The 15,857-nt window shown below is 39.0% G+C and overlaps 1 pseudogene; it reads left to right on the top strand.

Annotated features, from left to right (window-relative positions):
• LOC122446109 overlaps positions 1-15,857 on the top strand; it is a 31,666-nt pseudogene that overhangs the window by 2,091 nt on the left and 13,718 nt on the right.

Raw genomic sequence — 15,857 nt, 5'->3', positions numbered from 1 at the left:
TTTTATCAAGTTGTGACCTATTTTGTGATTACATGCATCTCCTTCCCCAGCTCTCAGAAGTCTATGGCCCTGTGTTCACTGTGTATTTCGGCATGAAGCCCGCTGTGGTGTTGTATGGATGTGAAGCAGTGAAGGAAACTCTGATCGATTTGGGAGAAGAGTTTTCTGGAAGAAGCAGTCTCCCGTTGCCTGAAAGAATTAATAAAGGACATGGTAGGTGTGCTTGTGTGTGTGTTCAGCATTGGCATTGGGGGTGGAGAGGGTAGATTAGAGGAATTTGAAGAACCTGGCAGCAGGTCTTGGTCTACCTGAAAGGCTGCCAACTGTAAGCTCACTCCTCCTTGCCTAGGGCCTCCCTCCTGTTAATAGTTTCTGAATCCTCTTTAGCAATGGCAAGAGATGGAAGGAGACCTGGCGCTTCTCCCTCATGACTCTGTGGAATTTCGGGATGGGGAAGAGGAGCATTGAGGACCGAGTTCAAGAAAAAGCCCGCTGCCTAGTGGAGGAGTTGAGAAAACCAATGGTGGGAGATGCTGTATTCTGTAAGCCTGACCCCCAAAGCCCCCTCTCTTCTCTTTTGACATCCTTGGAAACATTTCAGGAGAGGCCACGTCTTTCACATGGGTTGTAGTTGTCAGTCCTTCTGTGGAGGGGGAGAGTATGAAGAAGAGAGAGCCAAGGGAGCTTTTGTGTATCTGTGCTTGTCATATGTGTACTCCCATAATTGCGCATGCAGTGTGGATATTGGTCATTTAATCATAATCCTGAACCTCTTTTCAAGTCAGAAGTCACAAGGAATGGTTTTGAATTATTTCCTGCATTAGATAACATTGTTTTTCCATAGCGTAAATGTGGTTGTCTATTTCAGAGCATTTCAGCAGGCAATATTTGTTAAGTGGACAGGGTGGGAATGACCTCATCATGCCCTTATGTAGTATGAAACTTGTGACTTGTATGTTACATAAGTGAACTATATTTATATAATAAGCCTCACAGACACATCTGAGGGCCCAGGCCTGTAGTTCTGACTAAGAGTAATACTATATATGGTTTTATTTTATTAGGCATATCTTAGTACAGTTCTTATCAATTTTGATTTCTCTGTGCAGACAGTACCATTTAAAAATCAGCTTTCATTTTTCTTGTTACTTAATGCTTAGTGTATTGATTTATATATACATTTATTTATAAATTTTGAATAAATACTTGCTGCATCATAATTCTGCAAAATACACAAATACTAAGCTAGAAAATATTTGGTTTAACTAGACTTTAGCCTTATCAGTAACTGCTACCCTGTCTTCTCTGAATGAAATTTGGCTTTGCTTTCGGTTTGCTAAACATTGCCCCCTCTTTACTGGATTTTGGTAACAAATGTATGGTAATTATTTACTTCCCACTACTAGGTATAATGACCCATACAATGGTTATCACAAGGATTCTGATTTTCAGCTCATATTTCAAATTACTCTGTTTTAAAATTCTTCCTTCTATATTAAATGGAAAACTTGAATCAGATTTACTGTGAATCACATGTTGACAAAGAAATGCCCAAGACTTTCAAAATTACTATTTATCTGTCTAGCCAAAATAAAAGTTGTTTTAAACTTGTTGCTGCTGCTGCTGCTAAGTTGCTTCAGTCATGTCCAACTCTGTGCGACCCCATAGATGGCAGCCTACCAGGCTTCCCCGTCCCTGGGATTCTCCAGGCAAGAACACTGGAGTGGGTTGCCATTCTCTTCTCCAGTGCATGAAAGTGAAAAGTGAAAGTGAAGTCGTTCAGTCGTGTCTGACTCCTAGAGACCCCACGGACTGCAGCCTACCAGGTTCCTCTGTTCATGGGATTTTCCAAGCAAGAGTACTGGAGTAGGTTGTCGTTGCCTTCTCCGGTTTTAAATTTAGATCTCTGTAATTTTAAAAGGAACCAGGCTTAGAAGCTCCTTAAAGGAGCCTGGCATAGTTCCATGCCTTAACCATTTGTTCCCAACACTTTACAAAAATTTGTAGTAAAAAAACTAGGTAACATGAGATCTATGATCTTAACAAATTAAGTGTCCATTATAACTATGGATGGAGGTTTGTAACATTGTACAGGAGACAGTGACCAAAATCATACCAAAGGAAAAGAAATGCAAGAAGGCAAAGTGGTTGTTTGAGGAGGCTTTAAAAATAGCTGGGGAAAGAAAAGAAGTGAAAGTCTAGGGAGAAAGAGAAAGATATACCCAACTAAATGCAAAGTTCCAGAGAATAGCAAGGGGAGATAAAAAGGCCTTCTTGAATGAACAATGCAACGAAAGAGAGGAAAATAACAGAAGATCTCCTCAAGAAAATTGGAGATAACAAGGGAACATTTCATGCAAAGACGGGTACAATAAAGGACAGAAACGGTAAGGACCTAAAAGAAGCAGAAGAGATTAAGAAGAGGTGGCAAGAATACACAGAACTGTACAAAAAAGGTCTTAATGACCTGAATAACCACAATGATGTGGTCACTTACCTAGAGCCAGACATCCTGGAGTGTGACGTCAAGTGGGCCTTAGGAAGCATTACTACAAAAAAAAGCTAATGGAAGTAATGGAATTCCAGCTAAGCTATTTAAAATCCTAAAAGATGATGCTGTTAAAGTGCTGCACTCAGTATATCAGTAAATTTGGAAATCTCAGCAGTGGCTACAGGATTGGCAAATGTCAGTTTTTACTCCAATCCCAAAGAAAGGTAATGCCAGACAATGTTCAGACATCCATACAATTTCACATGCTAGCAAGGTGATGCACAAAATCCTTCAAGCTAGGCTTCAGCAGTATATGAGCTGAGAACTTCCAGATGTACAAGTTGGGTTTTGAAGAGGCAGAGGAAGGCAATCTGAAACAGATCAGATTGCCAACATTTTTTGGATCATGGAGAGAGAAGGGAGTTCCAGAAAAACATCTACTTCTTCTTTATTGACTACATTAAAGCCTTTGACTGTGTGGATCACAGCAAACTATGAAAAGTTCTTAAAGAGATGGTAATACCAGACCACCTTACTTGTCTCCTGAGAAATCTCTATACAGGTCAAGAAGCAATGATTAGAAGGAGACATGGAACATGGACTGTTAAAAATTGGTAAAGGAGTACAACAGAGCTGTATATTGTCACACTGCTTATTTAAAACTTCTGTGCAGTGTTTGGGTTTCCCTGGTGTGAATTGCCAGGCTGGAAAAATCACAATCTGGAACCAAGATTGCCAGGGTAAATATCAGCAGCCTCATATATGCAGATGATATCACTCTAATGGCAGAAAGTGAATTTTTGTGTAGCTATTTGAAGGTGGAAGAAAGGGCAACTTTTTTGGCATGTGATGCTTTATTATTTTGAGAAAGGTAAAAACATAACTGAAGCACAAAAAGGATTTGCATAGTGTTTGGAGAAGGTGCTATGACTGATTGAACATGTGAAAAGTGGTTTGCAAAGTTTCATGTTGGAGATTTCTCACTAGACAATGCTTCCTGATCAGGTAGATCAACTGAAGTTGATAGTGATCAATTATTGAGAACAATCCAGGTGGGAGATAACCAACATACTCAAAATATCCAAATTAAGCATTGAAAAGCATCTGTACCAGCTTGGCTATGTTAATCACATGGATGATTTGGTTCCACATAAGTTATGGGAAAAAAACCTTGACCATATTTCCACATGCAACGCTCTACTTAAATGTAATAAAAACATTCATTTTTAAAACAAATTGTGATGAGTGATGAAAAGTGGATACTGTACAATAATGTGGAATGGAAGAGATCATGAAGCAAGCAAAATGAACCACCAACCACACCAAAGGCTTGTCTTCATGCAAAGAAGGTAATGTTATGTTTATGGTGGAACTCTATTATGAGCTCCTTCTGGAAAACCAAACTATTAATTCCCACAAGTACTGCTTCCAGTTAGAACTTGATGAAAAATGTCAGGACTTAGTCAACTGAAAATCTATAAATCTCCCATGTGGATAATGCAAAACCACATGTTTCTTTGATGATCAGGCAGAAACTGTTACAGCTTGGCTGGGAAGTTCTGATTCAGCCACTGTACTCACTGGACATTGCACCCTCAGGTATCAATTTATTTTGGGTTTTACAAAATTCTCTTAATGGAAAAATTTTCAGTTCCCTGGAAGACTGTAAAAGGCACCTGGAACATTTTACTCAAAACCAAAAAGTTTTAGGAAGGTGGAAGTATGAAGTTGTGTGAAAAATTGCAGAAGGTAGGGGAACAAACGGTGAATATGTTGTTCAATAAAGTTCTTGGTGAAAATGAAAGATGTCTTTTCTTTTTACTTCAACAAAGGAAATTTTTGGCCAAATGGATACTTTTTGTTTCTGTAAGTTTTACTCATTTAGATATTTTGTATAAGGGGAATTATGAATCCTTTGTCCTACGGTGATTGGCTTTTTTCACTGAGTACAGTTTGCTCAAGGTTCATCTATGTTGTATCATGTGGGAAGATTTGTTTCATTTTTATGGCTGAATACTATTCCAGTATATGTATTTACATGTTTTCTTTATTCATTAATCAATGGGGAATATTTAAGTTGTTTTACCTCAACTTTTAAGGTTATGGAAGTACAAATATCACTTTGAAAGTTTGAGTTAGTTCTTTTGAATAGAAACTCAGAAAGGGGATTGCTGGGTAATATGGCAATTCTAGTTTTAATTATTTGGGAAACCATCCTAGTGTTTTCCATAGGAGCTTCTGGTAGTAGTATTTTACCTCCCCACCCTCACCAACAGTTGTTATTTTCTTCTCCACTCCCTCCCTCTCATTCTATCCCTTCATCCTTCTTTCCTTCTTTTTTTTTTTTGGATAGTGCCTATTCTAACAGATAGAATTAAGTGATATCTCTCGCTTCTGATTTGCATTTTCTAATGTGGAGTGTAAATCTGGACAATTTTCCTACTATTTTGTAATGCAAGTGTCTGATTTGATCTTTGATGGCTGAGGCATCCATTTCAAAGGGGCATCCAAAGCTGATTGTCTCAGATAAACAGCCACAGGACTAGATAAAGAGCTGGTTGCCTCCCCCCACTGAGTTTCCTTTGTTTTAGAGATCTTGCTTGATTTCAGTGACTGACTTTTTGAGCTACGTTTTTTCCTTTTATCTTCCTGTGCTTTAAATTCCCACTTATATATATTAAGTTCACCAATAGTTGTACACCTTAAACTAATATATTGTAACTCAGCTATACTTCAGGTAAAAAAGAAAGTGAGCCCTTCACTGGGAATATGATTAACTTGATTTAAATGATGGGAAAAAATGAGAATTTATTAAAACATACTGTGAAATATAATATTTCCTGCCGTATTGAAGGGCAAGAAGTCACAGCCTTCAGCGATTTTGGGCCTCCAAATGTGAGGTCTCCCAAAAGGGAACACAATGCCTGTGATCCAACAGATGCCGCCACCCACCACGGTGATTGCTGAGGAGCTGGGACTGTGGTGGGGGAGGGGTGGATGCAGGAAGCAGCCATTTGCCACATCTGCCACCCCTGACAGTAACCCAGGAACTAGATAGCTAAAGGTACATATGAAAGGAATGAATTCAGTGAGCCCAGAGGCTTGCATCTTATGAACCACAATCTCTCTCATGTTAGCTTCACCTCTTCTGATTCTACTTGTGATTCTTTCAGCTGTTCATTAAGCAAAACATATTTTGAGGTCCCTAGTTATTCTCCTTTGTATATCAGTGCTTAATTTCCTACAGGCTTTCCAGACAGATGATATTCAGCACTCACAATTTTAGTTATTAAATGGTATTTTAAAATGACCTCTTTAAATTTTAATTTTCACCATTTTCTCTTCAAATTAACAGGCATCTTGGGTGAAAAGGGTACAAGAAAAGGCAGCAGAAGTGAATCGAATAATAAAAAACAACCCATTAATTAATTACCTACACTGAAATCTACTCATTTTAAGTTAAAAGTGAAATGTTGATTTTATGCTTGGTGAATATTTGTTGTTAAGGGGATTTGTAGATATGATATTGTTTAAAGTTTCTAAAACAACTTTCACATGTTATCTAAAACACCGGGTGTTTCATCTGTATACTTCAGTGGTCCAAAGGGATGCCCACCGCAATTGAAGGACTTTTAGGTCCTTCTAGAAAGGCTCCCATTGAAGAAGGAATTAATAGGGCCTGGACTCCATCTCAGGCCTGTCTGTGCTGATCATGCTCGGCCACCTCTCCAGTGGACTCTGAACTCTCTGCTTAGTGCCTGTGGGAACAACAATGGAAGGATAAGACCCCCTCCGGACAGGGGAACCTTGAAGATCATATCCAGGTTACTCATCACCTAAGAGAAAACAGACACTAATCACCCCTGCCTCCGGACACTATCTATCAGAATGTAAGCACAGGCTTATGGTTATTAACTATTTGGAATGTAACTGCGGGCTTATTGATTATTGACTGTTTGAACACATAACACATGAATGATGGGGTTATTGTAGTTGTATTTACCCTTCCTTTGTTTATGTAAGTCTCAAGGGAATTGGGGTGGTGGGTTTGGACACGTACACATGGGGTAGGTGGTGGGTTTGGACACGTACACATGGGGTATAAAAGATTTTCACAAATGCTGGACGGGGTCCTTGGCTAAGAGGAGACTCTGCCTTGGGCCCGCCGGTGTAATAAACTGCACTCCACTATCTGCATTGTCCTTCTGAGTGAGTTTGTTTCCCGGAAAGCATGGCTATAACACCATTACTCACAAGTCTTGTCATTCAGTCTCCACTGTTGACTAAAAAAACATAGTCACATCCTGAAAGTAGAGAGTTATTTTATTTGGTGGGAATGGTTAGGACTCTGAGTGTGGGAGACCACCTTTCAGTCTCTCTGAGAAAACTGCTCCAAGGAGGCAGGAGGGGGAGTCAGGCTATATGCAAGTTTGCAACAAAGGGAGCAAGCAGTCTGAACATCAAAGATCAGATATCAAGTTAAGGAATTTAGCACTCTGTGTATGAGAAGATGCAAGCCTCTGGGCTCACTGAATTCATTCCTTTGATATGCACCTCAGCTCTCTGGGGCTAAATCCAGTTTCCTTGTTCACCTGGAGGAATGCAGCCTCCTTAAGCTTCTTCTTGTCTTCCCCCAGCTCCTCAGCAGTCATCTCGGGGAGTGGCAGCACCTGTCAGAACTCAGTTTGGGGAGCCCTCATTCACATTTGGAGGCCAGAAATCACTAATGGCTATGACATTTCTTGTTTATTGTTATGGCAGGAGGTACTTTAATTTCACACCACTTAGTTGCTATTTAGGGCTTTTGCGGTGGTGGCTCATCGGTAAAGAATCCATCTGCAATGCAGGAGATGTGAGAGGTGCAGGTTCCATCCCTGGGTCAGGAAGGAGGTAATGGCAACCCACTCTAGTATTCTTGCCTGGAGAATCCCATGGACAGAGGAGGCTGGCAGGCTACAGTTCATGGGGTCACAAAGTGTCAGACACGACTGAAGTGACTTAGCGTACCCCCCCACACACAGTTGCTACTTAAGCACATGAGTTCACAGAAATATCTGCATTTAGTACAGAGGAGAATATCTCCTTCAAGGGGGAGAATTTTGCCAGGGGACAACTAGGACAGGAAGAATTTGATGCTTCATTTGGCATCTTAACCTACAAGGTAATTGCTTTGGGAATGTCACATAAGTATATGTTCCTTGGTTCTTTGTCTCGTCACAACAAAAATTTGGAGTGACGGACATTAAAGCCCCTTGGCGGGTCACAGCTCTCGGAGGACAGACCGTGTTATAGCTCTCAGGTCTCAAACAGACCGTGTTATAGCTCTTAAATAAATCAGTGTTACAGCTCTATTTATTTAGATAATACCAGGAAAATCCATCTTTGAGGCATGAGGGCACATCGATCCAGAGAGGCGAAGAGAAGATCGCCCCATCGCGCAGGGGAGAGGGAGGGAGCAAAAAAGGAGAAGAGGGTTTTGGTTCCTCTTTTTATATGTTTCTCTGTCCCTGGGCCTGCCTTATGTAAATTGGGCCGACCAGGAGTGTTGTTGGTTTTACCTGAGGTTCTCACTCCGGTCCTCGGACCTTCCTTTGTTCTATTTTCGCGGGCTTTCCCTTGCAGGTCTTTTAGCCACCGCCATTTTGGACTCTTTTTCCCTATTCTAAGTACTTAACAGGAATGACAAAATGATTGTTTGTGTGTGTGTAAGAAACATAAACAAATATCACAGGTGTGCCCTGTGCTGACCTATGTTCTACCCTCTGCCTAAGGGACCTCACAGAAATCACTTAATTCCTCTGGTGCCCAGTTACTTTATCCATAAAATATTGGTTGTGTTTCATGGTTCTTTAGGATCCTTTCAGCCCTAAAATACTGATTTTATGTTTGAGTGTATGAGAGAGAAGTAGAAACATCAAGGACCGGCTCTGTGTTCTTTTCAGGTTGTTTAAATTTTCTTATGAACTACAAATGTAAATCATGGTATTTCATGTCATCCTATATATCATGATGGTAAAGAAGAATTGAGGTAAAAAATGAGAGAATTGAGATAAAAATGCATTTATGCTATAAACATGATATATGAGTATGCTGCTAAGTCACTTCAGTCGTGTCCGACTCTGTGAGACCCCATCCCTGGGATTCTCAAGACAAGAACACTGGAGTGGGTTGCCATTTCCTTCTCCAATGCATAAAAGTGAAAAGTGAAAGTGAGGTCCCTCAGTCATGTCTGACTCTTCGCGACCCCATGGACTGCAGCCTACCAGGCTCCTCCGTCCATGGGATTTTCCAGGTAAGAGTACTGGAGTGGGGTGCCATTGCCTTCTCCGGTATGAGTATAGGAAAAAACTATCATATTTGATCCATGGTCATAATTTTCTCCCTCAAATACATCTGTCAACATGTGTGTGTGTGTGTGTGTGTGTGTGTGTGCGTGTGCGTGTGTTAGTCACTCAGTCGTGCCTGACTCTATGTGACCCCATAGACTGTAGCCCACCAGGCTTCTCTGTCCATGGGATTCTTCAGACAAGAATACTGGAGTGGATTGCCATGCCCTCCTCCAGGGGATCTTCCAGACCCAGAGATTGAACTCAGGTCTCCTGCATTGCAAGCAGACTCCTTATCATCTGAGCCACAAGGGAAGACATACTCATATAAACATGATATATGACTATAGGAAAAAAATAATCATATTTGATCCAGGGTCATAATTTTCTCCCTCAAATACATCTCTCAACATATAAAATTATGTATTTGTGAAGTGAAAATTTCTCTCAATACAGAGGCTGTATTACATTAATATTTATACCACAGTTGTTAACTAGGGCTTGGCATATTAAATAAGTCTTCACTAAATGTTTTTTATTTAAGAAACTACTGTTTTCTCTTCTAGATCTGCAATACTTTCCCTGCTCTCCTAGATTGTTTCCCAGGGAGTCATAAGAGAGTACTTAAAAATGCTGCTCATTTACAAAAATTTTTTTTTGAGCAAACAAGGAAACACCAAGCATCCCTGGACATTAACAATCCTCGGGACTTTATTGATTGTTTTCTGATCAGAATGGAGCAGGTAGAATGTTAATGACAGTTCAGTTCTTTGATTGCTTGTGCATTTTGTGATTCATTGAATAGTTTTGAATTTACTAGGAATGTTTCAATGGTCAAGTAAGTAATGCCAACAAGCATTTTAAGTATCTATTGTGGGCATATATTGTATGCACTAAGCATTATGAAAGATACAGTATTTAACTTTAAAATAAGTGGAAAAATTGATCTTGCTTTTTGTATACTAGTAGTCATCCCAAGAAAAGTCAGAATGACACCTCAGGTGAAAAAGAAACAATTACAAACAAGGTATAAAATACAAATATCATAGTATAATGTGAAGATGGGCATGATCTCTGCACACACAGTTTGAGGGAATGAAAGAGAATGGCTTAATCTAACTGGACTTCTGCATGACAGGTGGTTGAAAATAAATTTAATATGTTTGTATGAAGGACAAGGAAAGGAATTTCAGATGCGTGAATAGTGTATGTAAAGGTGAAAGGTATATGATGGGAAAGAGTAGGTGAATGAAAGAGAGAAACCTTAATTGAGTGTAAAGTAAAATTGAAGAAGGAATTCATAGGGCCTGGACTCCATCTTAGGCCTGTTCGGCTGATCATGCTCGGCCACCTTTCCAATGGACTCTGAACTCTGTGTTTAGTGCCTTTGGAAATGACAACAGAAGGATAAGACCCACTCCGGACAGGGGAACCTTGAAGATTGTATCCAGGTTACTCCTCGCCTAAGGGAACACATACACTAATCACCCCTTCCTCCAGACAGGCCATAAATTTTCTGTACCTATCGGAGTGCAACCTCGGGCTTATTGATTAGTGGCTAATCGTTTAGCTGTCTAATCACTTGGCACATGAATGGTGGGGTTATTGGGATTGTATTTACCCTCCTTTGTTTATATAAGTCTCAAGGAATTTGGGGTGCTGGGTTCGGACACGTACACATGGGGTATAAAAGATTTTCACAAATGCTGGTCGGGTCCTTGGCTAAGAGGAGACTCTGCCTTGGGCCTGCCAGTGTAATAAACTGCACTCCACTATCTGCATTGTCCCTCTGAGTGAGTTTGTTTTCTGGAACGCGTGGCTACAACAAAATGAATTGTCATAGGTATGGAGTTTGAGGCTGGTATCTGAGACTCTGAACCCTGAACCATTAGTTGAAAAGACTGTTTTCCCCACATGAACCATCATGGCACCCTTGTCAAAAATCAGTTGACTCAATCAATGGAAGGGTTTATTTGTGTAATCTCAAATCTTTTCCAGTAGTCTATATGAAAACCTTATACCATAACACATTATTGATTCTCCTTAATTATTAGCATTGTATTATAGTTAGTTTTGAAATTGAGAAGTGTGAGTCCTCTAACTTTGTTGTTAATTTCTAAGAGTATTTTGGCTATTCTCAGTGCCCTGAATTTTCAGACGAATTATAGGATAAACTCATCAATTTTTGCCAGGAAGACAGTAGTGATTTTGGTAGGGATTATAGGAAATTTGTAGATCAGTTTGTGGAGTAATGTAATTTAAAAAAATAAAACATACCATACAATTAACCATTTAAAGTGTACAATTTAGTGATATTTATTGCACTCACAATATTGTGTGATTACTTGCTCTCTCTAATTTCAAAACTTTTCCATCACTCTGCAGAAACATACCCTTCCATTAAACGATAACTAACACATCTTGTGTTAACCTGTTATCTGCTTTATACCTCTATGAATTTGTCTATTATGTATATAGCATATGAATGGTCTCATAGCGTTGTCACTTTTGTTTCTAGCTCTTTCACCTAGTATAGTATTTAGGAGGTTCATCTAAGTTGCATGTATCAGTTCTTTGTTATTTTCTTTTATGGTTGAATAATATTCCATTTTTGCACACGTTGTAATTTTTTTTTTAATCCATTTATCTATTGGTGGACATCTGTGTTGTTTCTGTCTTTGAGTCTTATGAATAGTGTTACTGTAAACATTTGTGTACAAGTTTTTTGATGGACATTTTTTCATTTTTGTGGGGTGTATTTATAGGAGTAGAATTGATGGGATATGTGGTAATTTTATGTCTAATTTTGAGGAACTGCCAACCTTTTCCACAGTGACTACAGCAGTCATGTTCCCACGAGCAATGTACAGGGGTCCTGTTTACCCACATAGTGGCCAATATGTATTTTATAATTTTTTGTAATTATTAAAGCTGGCCTAGTTAACGTGAAGTGGTATCTTGTTGTGGCTTTGATTTGCATTTCCTTAATGAGCAATAATTTTAAACATATTTTTATGTGATTTCAGCATAGTATGTCTACCACTTTTATATTTTCTTTGGAGAAATGTCATTCGAGTCCTTTTGCCCTTTTTAAATTGGAGAGCTTGTTTTTGTTGTTGAACGTAAAAGTTGTTTATGTAGTTTCAGCATTAAACCCATATATTATATATATATAAAAATATGAAATGCAAATATTTTTTCCTGTCCCATAGGTGTTATTTTACATCTTTGATTATGTCGTTTGGTGTGTGTGTGTGTGTGCGCGTGCCCTTAGTTGTTCAGTTGTGTTTGACTCTTTGCAACCCCATGGACTATAGTCTTCCAGGCTCCTCTGTCCATGGAATTTTCCAGGCAAGGATACTGGAGTGGGTTGCCATTTCCTCCTACAAGGGATCTTCCTGACTCATAGATCAAATCCATGTTTCCTGCCTTGGCAGGCAGATTCTTTACCACTGAGCCACTTGGGAAGCGCCTCCCCCCCACCCCCACCCCCCACTCACTTACATACTTCATGGTAACCTCACATCAAAAATCTATGTATATAGACTTCATGGTAACCACACCAAAATTCTACAATAGGTACAAAAAAAGTGAAAGGAATAAAAACATAATGCTAAAGATAGTCATCAAATCACAAGGGCAAAGAAGAAATAAAGAATGGAACAATTGATTTTTGCATTGGTCTTATACCCTGGAACTGTGTTGAATTCATTTATTATCTTTAGTAAATTTTTTTTGTGGATTCTATATGTATATTGAATTATTTGGAAATAGTCATAGTTTTACTTCTTCCTATCCAAATTAGATGTCTTTTATTTATTTTTTCTTGCCTAATTGGTCTGGAAGTGAAGTGAAGTGAAAGTTGCTCAGTCATGTCCAACTCTTTGCAATCCCATGGACTGCATGTCCATGGAATTTTGCAGGCCAGAATACTGGAGTTGATAGCCGTTCACTTCTCCAGAGGATCTTCCCAACCCAAGGATCGAACCCAAAACTCCCTCATTGCAGGCAGATTCTTTACCAGCTGAGCTACCAGAGAAGCCCAATTGGTCTGGATAGTTCTTCTATTTCAATTAAATAATTTTTTACCTGTCAATTATACCGCAGTAAAACTTGGAAATTTTTTATGTATTTAATGTGTGTGTGCGTGCATGCTCAAGCACTTTAGTTGTGTACAGCTCTTTGGGATCCTATGGACTGTAGCCCACCAGGCTCCTCTGTCCATGGGATTCTCCAGGCAAGAATACTGGAGTGGGTTGCCATGCCCTCCTCAAGGGGATCTTCCAGACCCAGGGATTGAACCTGTGTCTCCTGCATTGCAGGCAGATTCTTTACCACTGAGCCACTGGAGAAGCCCATTTAATGTGTACAATATGTGGTTTTGATACATGTATGCTGGAGGCTGTGCTTATTAGTTGAATGGGATTTTGAGCTTGCTTCTCTGCCAGACTGGGCCATAAGATGTCCTCTGCAGTTCCTGGGTACTAGTGGCTAGGATTACTGGCAGGAAAAAATATTGTATTTTTGCTTGTTTTTCCTATGCTGTTGGTATCACATTGAATAAATCATTGCCCAGACCAATAGAAAGAAGCTTTCCCTTTATGCTTTCTTCTAGGTGTTTCATGGCTTTAGGTCTTATGTTTATGTCTTCAGTCCATTTTGAGGTGATGTTTTGTATGTGGTAAGATAATGTTTCAAATTCTTTTTTTTTTGCAGGTGGTGATCTAGTTTTCCTAGCACTATATTTTTGAGAGATTGTGCTTTCTGCATTATGTGTCTTGAGATCAGTTGATCATAAATTTGTCCATTTATTTCTGGGTTCTTTATTCTTTTACATTGGTCTGTGTAGCTGTTCTTATACTGTTTTGATTATTATAGCTTTGTAATATAGTTTGAAATCAGAGAGTACGATTCCTCCACCCTTGTTTTTTTTCTTGGTATTACGGTGGCTATTCAGGGTCCTTTGTTGTTCCATATGAATTGTATTTTTTTATTTTTTATTAGTTGAAGGCTAATTATTGTAATTATTTTACAGTATTAGTTATTTTACAGTATTGCAGTGGTTTTTGCCATACAGTGACATGAATCAGCCCTGGATTTACATGTGTTCCCCATCTTGAATCCCCCTCCCACCCCCCGCCCCATCCCATCCCTCTGGGTCATCCCAGTGCACCAGCCCCGAGCACTTGTCTCATGCATCCAACCTGGACTGCCAATCTGTTTCACACTTGATAATATACATGTTTTGATACTGTTCTCTCAGATCATCCCACCCTCACCTTCTCCCATAGAGTCCAAAAAGTCTGTTCTATACATCTGTGTCTCTTTTTCTGTCTTGCATATAGGGATATTGTTACCATCTTTCTAAATTCCATATATATGCATTAGTATACTGTATTGGTATTTATCTTTCTGGCTTACTTCACTCTGTATAATGGGCTCCAGTTTCATCCATCTCATTAGAACTGATTCAAATGTATTCTTTTTAATGGCTGAGAAATATTCCATTGTGTATATGTACCACCACTTTCTTATCCATTCGTCTGCTGATGGGCATCTAGGTTGCTTCCATGTCCTGGCTATTATAAACAGTGCTGCAATGAACATTGGGGTACATGTGTCTCTTTCAATTCTGGTTTCCTCTGTGTGTATGCCCAGGAGTGGGATTGCTGGGTCATATGGCAGTTCTATTTCCAGTTTTTTAAGGAATCTGCACACTGTTCTCCATAGTGGCTGTACTAGTTTGCATTCCCACCAACAGTGTAAGAGGGTTCCCTTTTCTCCACACCTTCTCCAGCATTTATTGCTTGTAGACTTTTGGATAGCAGCCATCCTGACTGGTGTGTAATGGTACCTCATTGTGGTTTTGATTTGCATTTCTCTGATAATGAGTGATGCTGAGCATCTTTCCATGTGTTTGTTAGCCATCTGTATGTCTTCTTTGGAGAAATGTCTGTTTAGATCTTTGGCCCATTTTTTGATTGGGTCATTTATTTTTCTGGAATTGAGCTGCAGGAGTTGCTTGTACCATATGAATTTAAAAAATTTTTTTAATTATTGACTTTTGGCTGCTCTGGGTCTTCATTCCTCTGCAGGCTTTCTCTAGCTGTGACAAGTAGGAGCTATGCTGTAGTTGTGGTGCATGGACTTCTCACTGTGGTGGCTTTTCTTGTTGCAGAGCATAGGCTCTAATAGTTGTGCATGGGCTCAGTAGTTGTGGCAGATGGGCTTAGTTGCCTCATGGAAGATGTGGGATCTTCCTGGGCCAGAGACTGAACCCATGTCCACTGCATTGATAGGCAGATTCTTAACTACTGGACCACCAGGGAAATCCTTGCATATTAATTTTAATTTTTTTTCTATTTCTGTGAAAATTTCTATTTTGATACACATTTCATGGAATCTGTAGATTGCTTTTGGTAATATAGACATTTTAACAATATTAATTCTTCTTATTCACATACATGGGATATCTTTCATTAATTGATCCTCTTCATTTTCTTTTTTATAGTTTCCAGTGTACAGATCTTTCACCTCCTTGGTTAAATTTATTTTAAGTATTTTATTCATTTTGTTTCTATTTCTTGAAGTTCTGTCAGTTTTGCCTCACATATTTAAATACTCTGATGCACTTGAAAATAACAGTATTCCACTTTACAGTTTATGTCTCTTATAATAAAAAAATAATTATACTTCTTCCTTTCCATCCTTTGTATCATTGTTGTGGTTCATTCCACTTAATATATAAGCATATGTATAATTACAGATATGTTCATAACCATTACATAATCAAATGCACTCTTACTATTTTCTGCCAATTTTTATCTGTTAGAGCAATAAAGTAAATAAGCAAAACTTTTTATTTTACTGTCACTCATTCTTTCTTCATAACCCTTTCTTTATGTAGATGTGTTTCTGACCTATATGATTTTCCTTCTCTCTAAAGATTTTTAAAACATTCTTTGCAAGGCAATTCAACTGGCAACAAATTCCCACAATTTTGTTTGCTTATTTGCTCAGAAAGTCTTCATTTCTCCTTC

Source organism: Cervus canadensis, chromosome 8 (assembly GCF_019320065.1).
Source record: "Cervus canadensis isolate Bull #8, Minnesota chromosome 8, ASM1932006v1, whole genome shotgun sequence".
NCBI lineage: Eukaryota > Metazoa > Chordata > Mammalia > Artiodactyla > Cervidae > Cervus > Cervus canadensis.
The sequence above is the reverse complement of the archived record's forward strand: the minus strand, read 5'-3'. Positions and strand labels throughout refer to the sequence as shown.